This window comes from Lycium ferocissimum, chromosome 12 (assembly GCF_029784015.1).
Source record: "Lycium ferocissimum isolate CSIRO_LF1 chromosome 12, AGI_CSIRO_Lferr_CH_V1, whole genome shotgun sequence".
Classification (NCBI taxonomy): domain Eukaryota; kingdom Viridiplantae; phylum Streptophyta; class Magnoliopsida; order Solanales; family Solanaceae; genus Lycium; species Lycium ferocissimum.
The window spans coordinates 26846841-26870487 of record NC_081353.1 but is presented as its reverse complement, the minus strand read 5'-3'; the positions used below and the strand labels follow the sequence as shown (position 1 = coordinate 26870487).

The window sequence follows — 23647 nt, the reverse complement described above, 5'->3', positions numbered from 1 at the left end:
CTATTCTCGTGGCGGATGATGTTGCGAGAAGAGCTTGGAATCGAGTTGCTCAACTTTTCCAAGATAACAAGCAAAGTACCTTGAAACCGAATTCACCACCACAAAAATGGCCGACTTCGGCTCGGTTATGGCTATTATAATAGGCTCGAGTCTCGCGGATCGACTTGCCAACGTGGGGTCGCCGTGTCCGACTAAAGCACTACATATACACACTTTGTCACCACCATCCAACGAAGGATGTGTTGCCCTCTTTCTCCGAAGTGTGCTCCGGACTCGAAGCTCGAAGACGCGGCGGCCGAGAACGTGCCCGCGATTCCAATCCCGAGGATCTACTAACGTTGATAAATCCTCGCCACCCGGCGCGTGACAATAATTCAACCGTCGTGATAATAATCGTGGCAGGAATTCTAACAGGAACAAAGGAAAGGGTAACAATAACAACAACAACCGCGGGAAACTCGGTGGCGGCGGCGGGGGACGGTCTGATGTTACCGGCGAGGGGGCTCTTGCGCGCCGGCCGCCCCCGGCCGGGACGATGCCCCCCTGCCGTATCCGAGGCAGGTGGCGGCGTCCCGCCACGGCGGCGCGGCCCGGCGCATTCTCGGTGCGGGTCCACACACACACACCACGTGGAGGCGACCATGCACAATGCATCAACCGGATGATAACACGTGGACACCGGAGCGACTTCCGTGACCGCCAACTCGGGTTGTTATATTTCGTATTTTTGTACGTCGGATTAAAGGCGAGGTGGGGCCCACACATTGAGATTTTTTTGGGACATGCGACAATTTATATGAATCACATATGTGAAGTTAAATATAACTCAAGAAGGACCCTTGAGCCAAATCAAAGTGGAAGTCCTGCAAATATTTTTAAGTAACGTTTTCGGGTGATCGCGAGGGGAAGAAACGGTATTATAAGTTTGGAATTTGGAAAAATACCAAAGATAGAATTTGTAGATAATTGAATTATCTTTCCAACCATAGGTCGTGGGCCCCACGGGGTGACATCGGGATAAGGAGATATGGACGTTTTAAGACGGAAAGGTCGGTGGGCTAGGCCCAAACCGGCCCAATCGGGTTAGGCCATGACCCATGCCTATTTAAGTGAAATTTCAGCCCTTTTCTCTCATTTTCAGACCAAGAACACCAGAAAATTCTGGAAAGAGAGAGAAGAGCCTTGGAGAGAAAAAAAACCAATTTTGACCAAAACATGAAGCCCATGAAGAGAAAAGTGTTGTCTGTTGCGTTGTCTTCAATTTGAGCTAAAAATCAACCAAGGAGAAGAGTGATAACGTGGAGGCTGCATGCTTAAGGTATGAATACGGTTCCTTTTCATTGTTAACGAGTTTATTTAGAATTTTAACGGATTAACAGAGGAATAGTCCGATAAATTCGTTTAAAATGAATTATGGAAGGAGATTTGAAAGAATTTTGGATGAAAATAAATGTATTTACCTTGTAAAATGTGAAGGCTGTTGTTATTGATGTTGTTCATATGAATTTCGACTCCTTTACGGAAATAAAATTATTAAATAGTTATATCGCAAATTTGGTTGGTTGAGAAATTTAGAAAACCTGTTTTATGGCATACGTCGGTATTGGAAATGATGTTAATACTATTGGTATTGTTGTTGGTGTTGTTGGTTCTTGAATTGAGAATTCGGGCTAGGCATATAAAAATGTGGGAAATCTTGCCCAATTTCGTAAACAAAAATAGATTGAATTCCTAAGTGCCTATAGCTAATGTTTGGTATTTATTGACGTATTTATGAGAAGCCGAGACTTAAGTTTGGATTAGCTTAGGAAGCGGACGAGGTATGTAAATACTCTTTTTTGGCATGTCTTAGACGGGATTAAGGTATGACGTGATTTGTGCATAGGGTAACTCCATTCTTAAGTTAGAGTATGTTATGATTCTTATTTGCTTTTTGATGTTGACATTCTTCATATGGTCGGACTATGGTCCTTAAGTCTTACGTATGATTGAATTTCAAATGTTGCAAAAAGAATTTTGTTCTTAAAAGATCCTATGTCTATAAATGTAACTTTCATAGTTAACCGGATTGCTTTGATATGTTCGCAAATGATTCTATAACGTATAATGACTTTAAATTTCATGGGCGAGCCCGGATTGGTTTGATGCATATCCGTGTTCCCGAGATTTTCGCCCACGACTCTTTTGAAAGAACTTGATATGATTATCGTTTTAATCGACTACTTACTTATAACGTAATGATGATTTATGTGCATATGGTTTCTCACTTCTCTTCGCTCGTGCAAAGCTAATATGTCTTTCACCGAGTGTACGTATTCGTGCACATTCCATTTGCAGTCCCTCGCCGAGGGCGGGGCACGGTATATATATGATGATATGATGATGTAATGATATGGGGATGGCGGCCGAGGATGGCATATGATGAATTCACCGAGTCCCTCACTAGAGGGCCGGGTACCTGTGATATATGTATATGACGACATGATGACATGATGATATGATGATTTTATTTACCGAGTTCTTCACTAGAGGGCGGGACACGCTATATGTACATGTATATGATGATTTTACTACCGAGAGAGGGTCGGGACACGCTATGCATGCATATGTACACGATGATTATTTGTTTATGTTTAGTCAAGCCTTATGATTTTTCGTACTCCTTATTCAGATGATGTATTTCATGCTTTACAACATATTCGTACCGACCCGCTCTTCGGGCCGCGTTTCGTGCCAGTACTACGGAGTAACAACGTTGAGATGATATCCAACAGCTCTGATTCCTCCGGAGGCCGCCGAGTCGAGTGCTTTGTTATGGTATCCGGAGTTGTTAGAGACTTTGCGAGACAATGTCGTGTGTATATAAGATGTCGGTTTTGTCTGTAAGCCGATGTATTATTGTGCATTATGTTACAAGTTTCATATGCGATTTTATTTGATTTGAGAAAGATGAAAAGCATATTGTTCTTCGAAAAGCTTTCCTTTCTTGGATTTAAGGGCCCGGCATGATTATGAGTATAACCGGGTTCGCTCACAGTAAGGGTCGGGTGCCCGTTATCGAAAATTAGGGTGTGACACCAGTACTCTCACGTCTTATTTTAATTTGAGCAATAATTCCCGGAATCATTGTTGGTAATGGTAGCACTATTCCAATTCGAGGCTATGGTCATACATCCCTTCCCCACCTAATCCTCGATTACGTCTCCGAAATGTCTTTCCCAAACTCATCAAAAACCTTATTTTCGTACGTAAATTCACTAAGGACAATAATGTTTCTGTTGAGTTTGATCCTTTGGGGCGTGAAGGATTTGGAGTACCTAATGAGATGTGAGAGCACCGGGAATTGTATCCTATCAATGCCATAGAATGGGAATCCACGCTTCATTGCCGTCACCAGGCTTGTGGCATTCCCGACTCGGCCTCGGAAATGCTATTCTTAGTTCTCTTCGTAGTAATGCCTTAATTGAATGTAATAGGGCCCGAACTTCTTTTTGCACTCTTCGTCCTTTGGGGAAACATGTTAAATTGCCATTTTATGATTCATTGTCATTTACTACTATGCCGTTTGACATCATTCATAGTGATTTATGTCTGTTTCAAGTTCTAATGGGCACCGCTATTATGTTTTCTTTCTTGATGATTATAGTAATTTTCTTTGGACTTTTCCAATCTCTAACAAGTCCCAAGTCTATTCCACTTTTCTATCTTTTAAGGCATTAATACGGACCAATTCGAAAGAGACATTAAAAACATTCAATGTGATAATGGGCGGGAGTTCGCCAATGGGCATTTTCAATCTTTTTGCGCCTCAAATGGTTTAAATTTCCGATTTTCTTGCCCCCATAGAAAGCAAACTGAAAGAAAAATTAAATCATTAACAACATAGCACTCTTCTTGTCCACTCCTCCGTCCCCCCTCTTTTTGGCATCATGCTCTCCAAATGGCCATATACCTCCTTAATGTACTTCCCACCAAAGTCCTTGGGTATAAATCACCCACGCAAGTTCTCTATCAACGAACCCCCTCCTATTCTCATCTCCCTAGGGTTTTACCATGTCTATCTATCCACTTTTTCCCATCTACAACTATTCATGGAAGATCCACCCCGTGTGTTTTTTGGGCTATCCGTTGAATCATAGAGGATATAAATGTTATGATTTATCCACCAACAAAATCATCATCTCACGGCATGTCATCTTGAAGAAACTCAATTTCCTTCTCCAAATGCACTCCCCAACCCCAACTTCTTATGACTTTTTGGACCTTGGGATTTCTCCATATACCTCGGGTGCTACTCCACCCGTCGTTCCCTCGGTCCAGCCCCCCTTCCCCCACCAGGCCGCACCCGGCCACCGCTTCCAAGCCCCTTTTTGCCCGCCCTCACCCCCCACCGCCCCGCCGGGTCCACCCCGGTGGTCGCGGCGGCCATCGCCCCACCCGTAACCCGCCCGGTGCCACGCCCCACCCGTATGGTCACTAGAAGCCAACATGGGATTTTTAAGCCCAAACAACCGTTCAACTTAAATACTTACAACTCTCTCCATCTCGCCTATCCCACGAAATCTCGTTTATCTAAATGACCACAATGGAAAAACATGGTTGATGAATATAATGCTCTAATTAATAATAAGACGTGGGGAGTTGGTTTCACGTCACCGATGTGAATCTTATTCGTTCTATGTGGATTTTTTTAAAAAGAAATCGATGGTTCTTTTTTTCCGTGATTGTCTAAGGTTGGAAATTATTTATCCGAGTTGTCAAACCGGCTACTATTCGCGTGAGCATTGCACTTGCACACTCTTGGCCCATTCATCGGTTGGACGTCAAGAATGCTTTCTACACGGTAATCTTTCGTTTATATGCATCGGACTATTGGGTTTAAGGATCCAAAGCATCCCCATCATGTCTCGTCTCTTGAAGAAATCGTTGTACGGACTTAAGCAAGCTCCCGTGCATGGTTCCAACGCTTTGCGTACTATGTCTCCACTATTAGTTTTTCACATAGCCAATCGATCACTCTCTTTATTTATTGTCGAGGTTCCGACATTGCTTACATTCGCTATATGTTGATGATATTATTCTTTTTCATGCTCTCAAAAATCCAATGTCTCTCGCTAGTGCCGAATTTGCTATGAAGGATTTGGGTTATTTTTTTCGGGTATCGCCGTTACCGGACTTCATGTTTCTCTCTCGAAAAAATTGCTGCATATTATTCTTCGTTCGACACCAAAGCCAAACTTGTGCCACGGCCGGCCTCCTGCGATGATATATCGTAAGTTGGCCGCGCGTTGCGCCTTACATTTACATCTCCTATGCGGTTCAACAAGTATGCCTTCACATGCATGATCCTAAGGTTGCACATATACATGCTCTTAAACGCATAGTCCGATACATTCAAGGGGTAATTTTGAGTTTGGTCTCCATCAAATCCTCCATCGTTGCCTCTCTTGTCTCTTATACAAATGCAGATTGGGGTGGTTGTCCGACACTCGCCGATCCACATCGGTTACCGGTGTCTTCCGGTGATAACCTCCTCTCATGGTCATCCAAACGGCAACCTACTATGTCTAAGTCGAGTGCGAGGCCGAATACCGTGGCGTCGCTAAAACGAAGCTCCGTTGTCCCAGGACATTTCTACGTTTCGTTTATTGTAATAATGTTAGTGTCATATACCTATCGTGTAATCCGAAAAGACCAACGCACTAAATATATTGAGACGGACATACATTTCGTACGTGAGAAAGTTGCCGTGGGAAGTTCGTGTTCTTCACGTCCCGTCCGTTACGGATCGCATATCTTCACTAAAGGTCTTCCGCGCGTGCTCTTTGATGATTTCGGGGACGGTCTAAGCGTACGACAACCTCCCCCGCTTTCGACCGCGGGGGTGTGATAGACTATGTAATAGTACACGTAAATATTATAAATATTCTCTTCCTTGTATTGTAAGTCCTATAATTTAGCCTAGTATCATTCGATAGGAGATACCTACTTTGTATATAATGACTTTCATACATCAATACGAACACGGATTGATTTCCTACAATATATTATATGTTAACTCTTCAAGTTTAGGCGGAGGATTATTTAGGTCAATTCTTCAAGTTTTCTGTATTTTCGGGCCTTGATATATATGTTTGCTGATCTGCTTGAAATACGGACCAATATTTTGAGCTTCTTGTTTCTGGAAGATTTATTACAACTGGGCCAACTTCTGCTTCATACTTGGTAATGGTGGGGTTTCAACTAGCCAACCCAAGTTCATTTTAGGACCATACAACAATGACTTTAGAAAATAAAAACCAAGTATATTATATTATATGGGAGATGACCCCAAAATGTTTTGTAAGATAAATATAAACACGAGTGAGATAGACACTAAACTTACTCAAAGTGTATTTTTCAAGTTTTCCGGTTGTTTTAAAAACAAAAATTATATTTTTCAAACACTCACAATTTTCATGGCCAAACAAGCCCTAAATATATCACAAATTTTTTTTTTTTTAAAATGCAAAAATAAGGCAAATGCATATACATGAGACTATGAATGTGCACTTAAACCAATAAATACTCGCTAATCGCAATTTTGCAGCTTTCAATTAACTCGGATTTTTTTTTTACACTTGAATAATTAAAAACAATAACTTTAACCAATAAAAATCCTTAAAAAAAGAAATTTCAAATTAAGAAAAGCAGAAAGCCGAGAAGAAAATCCTTAAAAAAAAGAAATTTCTTAATTTGAAATTTCTTTTTTTAAGGATTTTTATTATTAAAGTTATTGTTTTTTAATTATTCAAGTGTAAAAAAAAAAAATCCGAGTTAATTGAAAACCAAAATTGCGATTAGCGAGTATTTATTGGTTTAAGTGCACATTTATAGTCTCATGTATATGCGTTTGCCTTATTTTTGCATTTTAAAAAAAATATTTTGTGATATATTTAGGGCTTGTTTGGCCATGAAAATTGTGAGTGTTTGAAAAATATAGTTTTTGTTTTCAAAACAACTGGAAAACTTGAAAAATACACTTTGAGTAAGTTTAAGTGTCTATCACGGTCACCTTGTAAGTTTATATCCTATCTTACAAAACATGCCAAGTTTAAGCCATTCATCTAGGTATTAAGCCTTTATATAATTATAAATACATGAAAAGCAGCCGGGGTAAAAGAAGAAAGAAGGGATAGCAATTTTGACCCCTCAATTATAGTATTATTTCAATTTCGATCCCCGTAATATTAGACTAAGCATTCTCAACCTTCAATTAAATGAAGTTGGTGGTATTAATTCTATTACTAATGAAGCTGAACAAAGTTAACGGACCGTTGCATATTAATAAAGGTAATTTGGACATTAACCATACTGAAGTTAGCTATGTTTTATTAAAGCATTTGATAGTACGTCTCCAGATCAACACATCTCACATTCACACAAATGCGTTTTCCTTTTAAGCTCTTCAAAACGTTCTCCCATCAAAACAAGTGTGAAGCCCCGAGCTATTTCAATGCTCCTTAAAGTCTTGAATTACTCTTACCGCGGTGCTTATATGAGAGGATTAAATTTCTAAGTCCCAAGACGATATGAATATACAAATTAGTCCCATGAGATTATTTGGAACTTAGTTATATGTATGTTCTCTCTTCGAAATAATATATAGTCGTAATATAATGAATATGAAGACTGTGTTATAAAATAAATAAGTTTGCTAGTGGGCCACGGTTCATATGTAGGCATATAGCAATGCATTATGGACCCGTTTCCCCATTATTTATAAGAATAATTTCCTAGGCATAACCTATCTATCCTGATGAACCATAGAGGCATTCAAAGCCGAAAGTGGCTCCGATGTAGACAGAGATGATTTTGAGCGTAACCCTACTGAACACTTTCGCAGACTTCGTGATTATGTCACCAGTGATCAAAAGCACTCCATTTTTTACGATGGTGATGGAAATTATTGAAATCTAAGAATTCCGCCGCACTTTGCAAGATCGTCTAAATTAAAATAACTCTTTAATTTTATTTTTTGTAAATGAAAAAAAGTTTCAAAAAATTACTACTGATTTCCTTACTTCTATGAGAATTACACATCATACTTTCCTTTCAATCTTTATCTTCATGTTTGTTTGTTTGTTTTTTTTTTTTTTCCTATGAGATGTAATATTGAATAGCTTTTCTTCGGCGTAAGTGTTTATTTACAAATCATTTTTTGCACTTAAAGAATTGCTTCTTAAACACGTAACAATCTGAATTGACAAATACTGTACTGCTTTACATGAACGGCAAAATTATTAGTCCATAATTTAACGTAAAGGCAGCTATTAATGCAGTACGTTCCTTCGTTCTCTAGTATGAAATTAAGTTAAGAAATCTTCTAAAATAAAAAAAATGAAATGTGTGTCCTCTATTTTTCAATTGTATGTAATAATCGTAAACCAAACTCAGAGTACATTAGAAAATGTGAAAGAAAGAACCAAAAAATATGCAAAACAAAGAAAAGATTTGAGAAAATGAAATAAAAAATACTTTGTATGATGTGACCGTAAATTGACTTTTATTTTCTCAGGCAGCCTAAATCTTCTCCTTTACCATTGACACTGCCTATGGTGTTTCACACTTTCACCTGCCAAAGTTCCTAATTTTTCCTTGAACTCTTGATTTATAAAAGGTACCAGCTGGTTAAGCAAGATATTTCATTTACCATCGTGGATCACTTATGCAGTCTCTCACTAAAATCATGATAAAAGCATTGACAATTAGTCTGCTTCCTTCTAATAACCTCGTCCTACTATTTGAAAAATAACAAATTCTCCTGAAATTCAAATTGAAATATCAAACGTAAATATTATGATTGGAAGGTTTATTTTCAAAGTTTAAAAGAGATAAAGGAAAAATAAAGCTGAGAAAGATTTGGTACAACCGCCAATGTGATTGGAATATAATTCCTTGATGAATATTACAAATATGTAAACAAATAGTTATGTGAAGGAATAGATTTTAACAGACAATGGCGAAATTTGGAGAAGAATACCAGACAGTAAAGGTGTCACTCTGCACCGGACTTTGGATAGTTATTATGTGTACATCTCTATCACTCTCGACAAACTGTAAAGTGGGAGAATAAGAAAATATATAAGAGATATATGCTCTTCACTTTATACTACTAACAAACAAATAGTTAATGAAAAAAACAACTACTCTATAATATTAGGAGAGTACTTTCACAGACCTTTACATCCGCTTCCACCTACTTGATTGTTTGAGTTTTTTCACTGGGTCTGCCATGGAATACAAATTGCTCAAGCAGTAGCGGATAACAACATTTTATGAATTAATATGATATATTTATACTATCTTATTATCCTCACCTTATCTTCTTGTTTGCTACTTCCATTCGAAGGAGTTGGCAGCGGCCTCCGCATTCCATCATCGTGTCATTGATGGAGATTTCACGGACACTTTTGCATCACTTTCTATAGAATTTAATTAGTGTTAACAATGACATTGGTTAAAAATTGGTTCTCTTTGGGGAGAGTAGAGGCTATTACTTCATTATTATATTTGTAAAGGATGAAACGTACTTGTTAACAACATCGATGGGTTCATGTAATGGGATAGTTAATGTAATACAATAAGAGAAAAAAGTTTGTAGAAGTAATTACTTTTCATCTTTTATCTTACAAAGTAATGCTTTCAGAAAAACCGTTTGAAAGTAATGACTTTTCATCTTTCATTTTACAAAGTAACTGCTTTCCGCTTTAATTAAATAACTATGTAGCTAATTTTAGGCTTTTTAAATTAAGATAAAGTGGGAAATAAGGAGGAAAAAGTCAAAAAAAAAAAAATTAAATGAGTTTCTTGGCCAAAAAGAGGTACCACATCACTCTTCTTTTGTCTAGCTTTATATTATATATAGATATAGATTAAGCGCAGTCTTGTTTTCTTTAAGTTGGAGGTTGTCTTCAGAATTGATAGTTTGTTAACTATTAAGCCAGCATCTTCTTAAATTGATCTAATGATCAAAAGAAAGGTATCAAGGTTGATTTGGTTTATTACTTGCAGCAGTGGGAATTACATGAATCAAGCTTAGATGCTTGGATTGAATCATAGAATAACGTGAAGTTGGGATTTATAATGCAAGGTATCAAGATTGACGCTTTTGAACAGGATGTGAACGTCGGAGGTGCTTCGTACACTTTGGAGCTTTGAGGTAAGTTAGACTTACTCTTATAATAAGAAATTCTAGTAAAACCTAGGTACTCTGTGTGTCCGAAAGAATGTCCTAAGAAGAATTCTTGTCATTAAGTACTCAGTTTAATCCGTTCTTATCATTACGATCATAAGTAGTAGTGCAAGAATCTTTTTATATGTTGCTTGATGTCTTATATGTGTTATATAATTTTTAGATTCAGTTTTCAAGAAATATATGCTTACGTGTTACACTGTTAAAAAAATATTATATCTCAAAAGAATATTTTCATTAACCTCCTTAATGTCTTTCAGCCAATATAGTCAAATGTATTTGTTGCCCAACGTATTTGATAATTCATTTTATTGTCTTTATGACTAATTACGCTTTTGACTCATATTAAAATATTTGCGACGTTTGCAGATAACAAAAATCATTAGAAATCATCTCTTTCTTTGGACTATATAAATATGATCTTCAGTGGTCATGTTGGATGTAGAAAAAACCAAGAATCAAATTCCTTCTTCTCATTTTTTTTTTTTTTGTTTTGTTTTGTTGGGTTTTATAATTTTACTTAAATCATTGTTAGATTCTGGCTCCTAGTTTTGTACTAGAAGAGTTTGTTGAATCCTGGGGATACGCTTATACCGGGTGAAATATTCTTAAGGACAGTGTCTTAATTGACATGCCTCAAGCTTTGAAAAATTCGCTTCAGTGTTCGTGATGAGTATTTTTCCGTAAGATTTCCAATAATCTTAAGAATATTTTACACTATAATTTTATGGAGAATACGAATTACAATGTGAATCAAAGGGGCGAGACGAGCAAACAATAATAGCAGACATGGATGGAATACAAAGGTTGATGAGGTAACAACTTTTGAGTTATGTAATGAGGTATGCAACGATACTATAACCTCTATGTTTGAATAAGTGAAAGAAAAAAAGTTATTGTTACAAGTCCAAAGATAATAATAACGATTATTTTATGTGTGGCAAACTAAGTCATCATGTCGCTCAATGTAATAGAAGATACGGAGAAATGATAATCCCGCTAAGAAAAATATAGTTGATTGAGCGGATGATATAAATTATTTTGGTCATTTCTTAAGCGAATCTTGTGGCTAACGTGAGAGATTGGGTGTTAGACTGTGATGCTACTAAACATATTTGTGCTAATATAATTTTTTATTCTACACCCAAATTGAAGAAGAAAAAGAATGATTATTTATGCTGGTGGATCTGGAACTACTCAAGTTCTTGGAATGAAAAAGTTCTTCTTAAACTCACATATGAAAAATATTGACATTAACTGGGGTAATTCATGTTCCTAATATTCGGACCGATTTGGTTCTTGCGAGATTTTATTAAAAAAAAATGAAGGTTTTATTTGAGTTTGATAAGGTATTACTAAAAATAAAAAATTTGTGGGCGATAAATGTATATATTATAATCATTTTTTATCTGTACATAATATTTTTCAGAGAAGAAAATGATAGTGTGCATTTTCCACCTGCTCTAGGCTGAAATTGATTGCATGGTTCTTGGCATATATTTTAATGTCATTATTGATATCTTATAGGGGCTATGAATACAGTTATCAGACTTTTCTTTGTTTAATTAATTTCAAGATGATTTTAATACTGGTGAGATTCATCAAAAAAAAAAAAAGGATAGAAAAATAATTTGATGAAAATTTTTAGACTTATCTTGTTAATTGAGGTTTTCATCCAGTTTGAAGTCCTGTTGGTGTCTCATAAAGGAAAAAAAAAAGAAAGTTAAGAGTTGTTTATGAAAATATAACTACAATTTTCATGTTGCTTATATTTCTGTGATGAAGATATTACATTTTTTTTTTAGACTTGAATAAACTCTTTGATATGTTTAGTTATAAATTTGTGTATCACATACAAAATGTGAATACCTTACAAGAATTTTCTTTTGTGAATTTTGAAAAAATTATCCCCTTGGATTGAAATATTTAAAAGTGTGGGGGTGTCTTGTTAATGTTATGCTACTTTTTTATGGAGGGTAAAAAAATATTTGAGAGATACCACAATTATGATTCTACATATACTGAAATGTTTCCTGTTTTACTAGAGTGTTTCAATTGGTTCTCAAAATTTATAAGTGGTTATGTGTTTATCCTTTGTGGGGGGTGTAATTATATGAAAATCAGCCAAATAGACCATAATGAATTTTGAGTTTGTGGTTTGAAGTTGGCTGGTAATGAGGCTAGGAGACTCTTAGTGAGTATTCCAATCGGAATAAAACCAACATATTTTGTGTTTATATATTGTTGTTGCCGAGCAAAAAATAATTTTTTTATTGGCAAAAATAGACACATTTATTTGAGATATAATGTGATAAAGCAGATGCTGTGAGATGAAATTATTTATGTAAATTATGTGAAGTCGGAGGTGAATCTAATCAATTCACGGAGTATAAGAAGCATCGAGGGGATTGAGATTTTTTAGTCAATTTGGGAAGATCAACAATGATGGTGACCCAATCTATGTGGTTGGAGATCCACGAATTAGGTTCATATGGGTAATAACAAGTCATTAGTTGATCAAGTAAGCACTATTAACTTATGTCCCTTCCTATGATGTGTGAATGTAGTGCAGCTGAACAAGGCAAAGTGAGGCTGAGTTATAAACTCTTAATCCATTACCATATCCTTTATAGGTGGTGTATTTCTCTACAAAATACAACTTGATGTGTGGACCTATATGAGTGTGGAATGGTGCCGCTCCTATGAAATTGTGACAGATTTCTAGAGCGTTCATGAATAGCAGGACAAGCGCATGGCCTCTTAGCGCAAAATCGCAATAAAGGCAGTGGATTGTGAATCCACCATGCGCGGGTTCAATTCCCTTCGTTCGCCCATAATTCATAAATATTAGACAAATGATTGGCTAAAAAGGGATTTTTTTTTAGTGAACGTGTAACAAGCTTACTCCTTTTTTTTTTTTTTTTTGTAAATTTTTTGTAAAAACGAAGAATTAAATTCGATTTTCTCTCCTATTTACTACGGCAACGAAGGCGACATGGGGGCGAAAACGGAAAGAGAGCGATGGGGTTTCTCTCATTTTTGGCATAGCGGGCCCCCAGTGGGAGGCTCGCACGACGGCCTATTAGCTCAGTGGTAGAGCGCGCCCCTGATAATTGCGTCGTGTCTTCTTTTCGATTATAATCGATGGAATCGACCATTTCGCTACATAAAGAATGATCGGTCTGAACAGGCTGTAAGAACGGAAATGTCACAATATTTTTTTGACACATGTAAAAGTGATGGAAAACAAAGAATATCTTTTACATATTCGCCAAGTTTATCAACTTGAGATGGAAATTCCTATACATTCTCTTCTATTTGACTATTTGTTAAGATTGTGCTAGTATAATGTGATAGAATAAGGCTATGGGCTTATAAAAGAATTCTTGGTCCATAGAAGTTCTAAGCTTCACCAACTATTCTGTAAGTATAATCTTATTTTACCTAGGTTTGGTTCATAGTCTATGCGACACCAGATTTGATGCACTGTACTCATATGTGGAAACCCAGCAAAATTCTATTTTATTCCTTATTATTCTTTTGACACACGAGGGGGATTGTTAAAAATATATTATATCTCAAAAGATTAATAATATTTCGTTCCTTAATGTCTTTCATTCAATTTGATCAAATGTATTTGTTGCCCAACGTATTTGATAATTCAATTTATTGTCTTTATGACTAATTACCTTTATGGCTTTTAACTCCTACTAAATATTTGAGACGTTTGCAGATAACAAAAATCATTAGAAATCATCTCTTTCTTTGGACTATATAAATATGATCGTCTATGGTCATATTGGATGTAGAAAAAAAATACAAGAATCAAATTCCTTTTTCTCATTTTCTTTTGCTGGGTTTTATAATATTACTTAAATCTTTGTTAGATTCTGGCTCCTAGTTTTGTACTAGAAGAGCTTGTTGAATCCTGGGGGATACACCTATACCGGGTGAAATATCCTTATGGATAGTGTCTTACTTGACATGCCTCAAACTTTGAAGAATTCGCTACAGCGTTTGTGATGAGTGATTTTTCCGTAAGATTTCCAATTTACACTTTATTTTATGTTCAATTGCTTGTAAATTATATCCTTAGTTCATGTCAAGTTACTGGTGTGATCACATCCAAACTCAGACAGAGCTAGCCGACCTCCCCTTGCATGAGTGCCACGACCGCATGGGTTAGATACCCACAAGCTCGTAGTGGCTATTGTTTGCTAGGGAAATAAGCTGACACTTCCCAGTGCGTGTTGCTAAACCCTCATGTACGTAGGGCCATTTTGTGAAATGTTCTTTTTACTCAGAAAAGTTATTTCTACTACAAAATAACTCAGATTTTAGCTTTAGTTTCAGTTATCAGATTCAGACTCTGTTTCCCATTCAGTTATCTTATGTTAGTTTTCAATACTTTATATGATTTACACGTTCTTGTGAAACTAGTTTTTCCTTGTTTGTTACGCTCTTATCCCAGATTGTCTAGATCCGCCCTTTTTAGGAGGTAGTCTATGAGACTTATTGGGCACCCTCAGAGATACTTATCCTATTTGGGCCTCCCACGTTGTGTGGCAGGTGTTGAGTATGCATGTGACAAATCACATGGCTGGAGGCAGATGTTCTAGACTCCGTTAGCAGGCTTCATTGATTCATCCCACCGTTAGCAGATCCTTCCAGTCTTTTATTTACTTTAGATATTTACATTATTCCCGGAGAATGCCCCGAAGCTCTGTGCATTTAAAGTTCAATTAGAGGCTCATGGCTTGACAGTGGGTTAGCTTTATAGACACCTTGAGATTATGTTTCTTAGTTAGTTTGCTTGACAATGTTTAATCAAGACTTTTTTTTTCTTTTTACTATTGAGATCAGTTTAGACCTTCAGTTAGCTAGCACGGGGTTTACTCAACGGGTAGTAAGAGTTGGATGCCAATCACGTCCCATCCTAGCTTAGGGGCATGACAATAAGTGCAAAATCATCTTAGCTAAATTTCACCAAATCCTACCGTTTGTGTGTTTTGGTAGAAGTGACCAACACCCCAACTGCAAAAGTCCCAATGGCCAAGGAATGGGCCAGCTATCCTTACACTCATTGGTGTCATTGTTTGTTAGAAATTTCAAAAAAAAAAAAAAAATCCATATTCAATTATGAGAACTTAACTTAGTTCAAATTCAATTTAATTTATCAGAGACTCAAATTTTATACATTTAGTTTCAGTTATCAATTTCAGACTCAATTTTTAGGTTCAGTTTCAGTTATCAATTTCAGACTCAATTTTTAGGTTCAGTTTCAATTATCTGTTTTCAAACAAAATTTTCGAATAGTTTCATGGTTAAAGATTGACAATAATTGTTATGTGAATTGCTTGCTTTATTTTTTGCATTTTATTCTATATGTAAACATAGCCCAGATTAGTCTCGTCCTCCGCTTAAGGGGTTGTCAACGAGATCTATCGTTTACAGGTACTTAGAATGTTTAGTTGCCACGTCATGTGGTAGGTGTTTTGTGTGCAGGTAACGAAGCAAGTGGCTAGAGGCGGACATTCCTACACTCGGTGACAAGCTTCGTTGATTTAGCCCACTGATAGCAGCCTCGTCCCAAAATTTTATTTATTCTTAGATGTTATGTTATTAATTTTGCGGGGAAGGCCCCAAAGGCTTTGTATTAAGACATCATTCCTTACAGGTTCATGATTTGTCAGTGAGTTACTATAATATAATTTACATTATGTCCATAATTTGATTTTCAGCCTATACTCATTGTAGATTTGAATAACATTTATTGTTGTGTTAAGTTTATTATTAGCCATCATACAATTAGATTTTTTTTTTCAGACAATCAAAATAAGGTTTACTCGACGAGTAGTATATATAGGTGTTAATCACGTATCACCCCAATTTGGGGGCGTGACACATTATCTATCTTTAATTGTTTTTTGAATCATTTTTTACTACAAATTCACACTCACAATAAAGACAATTTATAATAAGACAAAATGAATTCTACAATACAAAAGTATATGCAGTAAACCAAACTTTGAACTTTCTCTCGAAGACCTTGCTGGCCACCAGCGTTTCTACGTACACTAGGCTGGGATGTATATTCATTCATGATCGTATAAGTTATCGATTTTCGTGTTCTTATTATTTGTTTATAATCTCTTGTCCATCTGGTTATGTCATTTTCTAATTTGTTTGCTCTAAGGAATCATAACCTAGGATTTTGGTTTTAAAAAAAAGGGATTCAGTGTGTTCTTACTATTCCTTTATAATTTCTTATCGTGTACGAATTCAGTCCCGTTATATCAAAAAATTCAAAAGATCAATAGGATCCCTAACACCACTACTATTGATCACGGTGTAACTACATCCGCCGACAGTCTTGATACCAATTAACAAGGTATTGAGGGAATTCGAACAGGAAAATAGAGGAAGGAGAAGAATTGAGAGAGAGAATTAGGAAGAGAGGGAAGAATTCAGAGAAAGAAGGGAGATAATTCCACCAACACATCAAAAGTGTGTATTCCTATTACAAATGAGCAACTGGAGGGAGATAATTGCATCAAACACATCAAAAGTGTGGATTCCTATTACAAATGAACTACTTATACTTGTTAAACTAAAGCAATTAAAAATGAAAATGCAAATTACAGTAATTGAATAATTTGAAAGTGCAGAAATGGAATTAACTAAAATAACCAAATTTCTTGCCAAAATCCTGCAAGCTCAATTCGTGTGACTCGATCCATTTGCCAGCTGACTTGGCATCCCATGTGCGTTTCCATGTGCTTTTCCATAACTAAGCATCCAAATGTGTATCAGTCTCATTTCAGTAGCTGCATAATCTTTTAGCAGTTATAAAATGAACTCTCTTTTTTTTCTCATAAACAAGATGCACTTGTTTTCCATTTTTGACATTGAAATATTGCAAAACTCAAAAAGAATAACCAAATCATATAAATCATTATTAGAACAAAGATGGTTGGAGAGTCTCATATAATAAGGTCATACAGAGTGTAGTTATAAAATTAGAAGTTATTTTTTCTTACATTTATGTGAAACTTAACACTTTAGATTGGTTTCTATAAATTTGTGTAAAATATTACATTTTTATTTGATATATTTTATAAATCACGAAAAATACTTGAGAGTTGAGATTATTTGAATGGATAAAAAGAAGTTTGATCAAAGCCTAAATTCCTTCTATTAATCGAATGAACAATCAAGAACTAAATTCATCGACTTCTCTCTCGTTGTAACACAAGTAATATATAATACGATATAATACCAAATTGTTTTATTTATTTTTGCTTTTTTGCTCAGACTTATATATCCTGAGTTTATGTAACTTTCAAGATGTTATTAATTTAATAACTACATTAGATGCTTTCGAACTAGCCTTTTACATGAATTTCAGCATTATGAACTTGAAAGTACAAGAGGAGGTTGGGGGGAGGGTGAATTGTAATTTTTCTTTTTCTAGTCGACTGATTGGGTTTAATAGTCGACAGTAAATTATATAGAGGATACCTTAAAGTCATGCAGTAAGTAAATTGCATAAAGTAAATGACTCCGAATGTTTTTATACTGGTTGGGATTCAATGTGGATCTTAGTTCAGTCCCCTTGGGTTTCAAGGGTGTTCTCTGTAGCTCTTTCAAGTGTTCTTCGTACAATGGTGTTTAGAGTAGAGCTCCTACACTCAAACTCTCATAATCTTTTTGATACAATGCGTCACCAACTATAATTTTTCTTTCTTTCTTTTTTTTTTTTTTTTTTTGTGTGTGTGTATACACAGTAAATAACTTGGAAATACAATGCATGTTAAAAGTAGAGCAAAGAACTCGAGATGTTGAGACAAAGTATGTCTCTTCTTCGTTGGTTGAGCCTTTATATATATTCTTCAGGATATAGTTGTTTGGATCTTTAATCAGAGATGGTGATAAGCCGTGGATTTTGGACCATTTACATCCCCTCCTTATACTTTTTAGGAGTCTTTTAAGTATTATTCTCCGTTTTTATTGTGTTTTCTTATGTTTTTAGGTTTTTGGGAGTTGAAGAACAAAAAGAGAACAAAGGAGCTGAAACAGGACTAGAAAGGGCGTAAATGCGGCCTCTAATGCGACGTTGCAATGTCCAAATGCGACCACATGTGCAAATAAGAAAGAATCAACCAAAATGCGAAAGCGACACCGCAAACACTGAATGCGGCCGCATACTCAGAGCCTGAGTAAAATAGTGAAAAATCCAAAATCGTAGGAAATGTGGCGCCTACTGGAGGATGCGAATACGTCTGCATACTCATTGATGAGAAGATTCAAGATCTAGGGTTTTGGAATGCGGTCAACATGCGACCGCATACTCAAGATGCGGCCTGAAATGCGATCGCATTTGGGTCGACGCAACTTATCATTTTCAGGCTTTTTTGTACTTTTTGTGCTTTGACTATAAATACTTTGTCTACGGCTATGAGCTCATGTGTCACACCCCACCCTAGGTAAGGCGTGATTGGCACCCGGCACCTTGCGAAAACCGAGCGAACCAACTTACAACTCATAACCTATATGTCTCGAATTGCAACAATAAGATCAAGAGGCTAAATATGAACATAATATCATTCATAAATATATGTACAATAGACCCATGATGCGACATTACTCTTTGCCACACTATGACTAATTCGTACACTGGAGGCGTCCGCAAAGCCTCTATGAACGTGACTGAGGTATGCAAGTCGAGACAGGGCCCCCGACGTACCCTTAACACAATTCATATATATATGTATAGACTCAGACTCGGCAATGCTCCAGGAGGAAGTGGAGCCACCGCTCAAGACCAAGACACGGCGGCGACCTACGATGAAAGATCCTCGTCTCGCCTATCTACACACGCGGGCATGAACGCGGCGTCCGAAGGGGACGTCGGTACGAGTAATGTACTGAGTATGTGGCATAAATAACAATATAATGAAAGTATGAAGATAACGTAATATAAAAGAGATCAGCCTGTGTCTCTGAATGCCTTTTTAAGGCGAATGTCATGCACGCTTAGCTTTTAAAAAAAAGAACTTTTCCGTATATAGCCATATATACTATCTTGTTCGGCCGTTAAGGCGCGATAATATATATACATATATATAGCATCTTACCCGGTCATTAAGGCACGGTAACATATATATATATAGCATCTTGCCCAGCCATTAAGGCACGGTAATAGATATAGCATCTTGCCCGGTCATTAAGGCACGGTGTTATCTTGCCCGGCCATATAGGCGCGGTGTTATCTTGCCCAGCCATATAGGCGCTGTGTTATCTTGCCCGGCCATGTAGGCGCGGTATTATCTTGCCCGGCCATGTAGGCGCGGTATTATCTTGCCCGGCCATGTAGGCGCGTTATTATCCCCAGCTGATCAGTGAGATGCAATGCATACATACATACATACATACATACATACATACATACATACATACGCATAAAAATACATAAATGAAACCAACGCCATCATTAGCACTGCCATTGTCACTATATCATTCCTTGAAGAATCAACCATCGTAAGATGAAATCGATAATGTCATGGGAGTCTCGAGAATCATGAACTTAGATAGAGTTGAAAATAGAATCATTATCTTCTCTACATCTCACCTCGAAAGAACGAGTAACATGAGGTGAGACCATCAACAATAAGTAAGATCAAGAGATTCATGAAATGACTCAATAATCTCATAATGCCCTCAAATCATAGCTTCGGAATTTCTAGAATTAAAATCATCATCATCATCATGTTCATTATAGAAAATGTCTCATCCTTAGCATCATAAAAAGCTTTTAAGAATCATGAACTTCTAACTTTTGGAAGTAAGAAGGTTATGAAAAATATGTATGGAATCATAACATAGAAATCATGCCTTTGAAAGAAAGGGACTAGCCTTAACATACCTGTTCGGCCTCTAATTATCTACACTTATTCGTCCGAGCTCGCAAGTCTACATTTAAGAGGATTCACACAATCGTTAGACTCATCGTAGTATATTTGTGCTAAGTTCTCAAGTCAAACTATTTTATATCTGTGAAAATCGGGAAGATCTCCCCCCGTTTATATGCCTAGCCCGGAATCTCAATTCGACAACCAACAACAACAACAACAATACCAACATCAATAATATCATTTCCAACACCAATATGTACCATAAAACAGCCCACACGCTGTTTTCCAACTTCTAGAACTAACCAACTTACTATATAATTATTTAACGACTTTATCTCCGTAAATAAGCCTTAAATAATACCAAAAGAGAAAGATTCATACCTTCTTTCTTGTTAAGACAGCAATATCCTCAATATCCACACTAAAATCCACCGCAAAACAATACTAGAATCACAACCATGCGTTACCCGGACATAAACCACTACTCCGCGACTTAAAAATTGCTCACTTTTTGTTTCCCTCTCTCTCTCTCTTTAATTTTCGGAATTTTCTAGGAAAATCTGATGAAAAAAGGGGGTTATTACCCTTTATATAGGGGTCAAATTCAGGTCGGGTTCATGTAGCGATCTTTGTAGGTGCGTTTTCTGCTCTGTCAGCTGAACTTGTAACGTCCATAATTCTCTACTCCGATGTCCTCTCGACGAGTGGTTTATTGCGTTGGAAACTAGACTCGACAAACTTCATTTTAGGCTTTTGTTTCACTTCAAAACACTTCATATGATAAGAGATATTCGTCTCTCAATTTAGATCAAAATTTTCACACGAAACTTTACCCATCCTTTCTCCAAGGTTGTATTACTCCATTTCTTCCACTCATTTCCTTATAAAACCTTCCGGTATACCTTATATACATCCTTCACTCATTAAATGTACTTGATAATGCTTGCTTATATTTCGAAGTGGTTTTACTTAACCATAACTCAACGTACTTACGTTTCAAATTTGATAAATGCTTCTTTGAAGATACGGGGTGTAACATCATGATTCAGTATTCCAACTTTAGTTTTTGTTCTTAGCATTGAAGAAAATATTAGTGTTGGTGAAGCTTTTAATAGAGATTTCCTCTTCTTGTCATCTTGTCCAACTACTTTTTGTAAGCATCATGAATACTTATTCCATTCTTGTCTTTAATTTAATGAATATGAGTAGCTAATCCCATTAGCTAAGGTTGTGGGACCAAAATGTGTTAGTTATGTGATTGGGTTGTTATATTCAAACTCTATTTGTACGTAAAATATGTTTTCTATTAACTCTTCATGCTTTAATGACTTTTAATAGTGGCCAACATTACTTGTGCCTAAATATTTTTACTTTGCTTGGAAAAGAAAGTAGAAGTCAGGAAAAGAGTCAAATAGCAAGAATTTGGGGCTTTAAACCCTATTTAATAGCTTGAGCTAGGGATAGGAAAGCTAACTTGAAACTAAAATGGGTGCTCATATTTCTACATTTTGTGGCTTGGAAAAGCTTATTAATGACATTTATCGATTTGATTGGTAAACTTTTGGTAAACTCAAAGAAACCCATTGTTTATTACATCTAGACATATAAGTGAGTTGAATCGATACCCACTTGCATTACTTCCCATTTGGGACTACAACCTTAGTCCCTTTATCAATTGATTGTAATTCCAACAATATTCTCTAGCAATTAGTATAACAATCGTCAAACCAAACAATTTTTATACCCTTTTTCCCTAGAAATATAGACTAATAGTCGAGCATTATACTGAACAAGTACATTTATTCATTGTATTCTCTGTGGGATTCGACCCCAACATCGTTGGGTTCTATATTTGACCAACGACCGCTTTATACTTATTTAAAAGGTGTAATTTGGGCGTATCAGCTGACAACCCAAGAGATTTGATATTTGGAAAAGAGGAATATTGAGGATCCTAATTTCCAAGAAAAAAGTAAGAGCATTTATTGCCGCCTAAACTTCAATATCTTCCAACGCTTGTTTCCTTGTGAGGAGGCTGCTTGTGATTTGATTTGATAATCTCCAGTACTTGCTTCCTTAATTGTCTCATGTTGATTTGATTCCCTGATACTTGCTTCCTCAATTACAGAAATCTTATATATGATTGCTTTGATTGACAGAGTGGAGACTATATTCTTTCCTTTGGTTGAATATCCTTTTGATTCTTTTACTGCGGCTTAATATCCTTTTCCTTAGTAAGTTGGGCAGAAGTGTGTGAGTAGTTCATAGCTTTGTGGGCTGAAAATATATTTTGGTTCATTAATCTCTTAGTTATAATTTTCCATTTGTTTGATAAGATCCTTTGCAATTCTTAACTTCATTTATCTAATTCAGAACGCCCAAATATGAAGTGAATATGCTACAAAACGTGGAGAGTAAAAAAGACCAACTTAAATCGCAATATCACATTGATTGTTCCATATGATTGTTTTGCATCTTTACTGAAAACTGGATAATAGAACATATCGGATGAACATTACAGATGAGTTACAAGAAGCCAAAGAGATAAAAAAGGTGGGCGATTAAATCACCGTGATTTATGAGACGAGAAAGACAACATTTTTTAAGGGATGAGAGAGAGAGAGAGAGAGAGAGAACAACGTTATATTTTAGAAGTAAAAAAGTAAAAAAAAAAAAAAAAAAAAAAAAAAAAAAAGAAACATTGACAAGTTGCTATAGCAGGTAAGTAAATGTTACCTGATAGTGTAAAGAAAATGTATACACTAAACATGCACAAAGTCTAAACTGTTGAAATTATGGAGTCCGCATTAGATAATTGGTAAGTACGGATGTTAAATTGGATATTAAACCAAATTTAAAAGAAAAAGTGGATTAATTAAGGGTGTGTTTAGAATAAAGGAAAAAATTTTCCACACGAAATACTTTTTGAAAATATTTTCCTGAAAAATAAATGGATATCTTACATTTGTATATAGTCTAGGCAAACACTATAGGTATAAAACTAAGCAAACACTATAGAGGTGCGGGTGAGAGATAGGGGTGTGCACGTGGTGGGGATGAGAGCTATAGGGGTGGGGTTGGGTTGACGTGTGTTGACGGGCGTAGAGACAATTAGTGTGAAATGCTACTTATAAAACTTATTTCCCCACTTTCACTAGGAAATTCATTATTCTCATTTTAAAATAAACTACCAAAATTGAAAAAATATCTCATACCAAACACACTATAAATTTTCTCATCTTACTTTCTTTTCTTAACGATTTATTGGTTACCAAGTGAGATATTTACAACGCCATAGCAGATTGAAACTTTATTTGCTATCTAACATGAAAACTCAAAAAAAACTATGAAGAAGAGCTAGACTCTAGAACTTAAATCTATTAATTGGCTTTCTAATTCTAATTGAAGCTCTAAGATAGCAAACTACATTAATTTCTCGAACCAAACTTTCCAAAGATACTCTTAACATGGTGTGATATTATTCGTTTTGGGCCAAGCC

General features: G+C 36.1%; 1 long non-coding RNA gene across 1 annotated transcript; it reads right to left on the bottom strand.

Moving 5' to 3' along the window:
* Positions 1–8520: 8520 nt before the first annotated feature.
* On the bottom strand, positions 8521–9511 carry LOC132038933 (uncharacterized). Its single transcript, XR_009410317.1, has 4 exons — positions 9360–9511; positions 9221–9269; positions 9023–9096; positions 8521–8803 (listed from the first exon to the last, which is right to left on the bottom strand). It is a non-coding gene; the product is annotated as an uncharacterized LOC132038933 (long non-coding RNA).
* Between the last annotated feature and the right edge of the window lie 14136 nt (positions 9512–23647).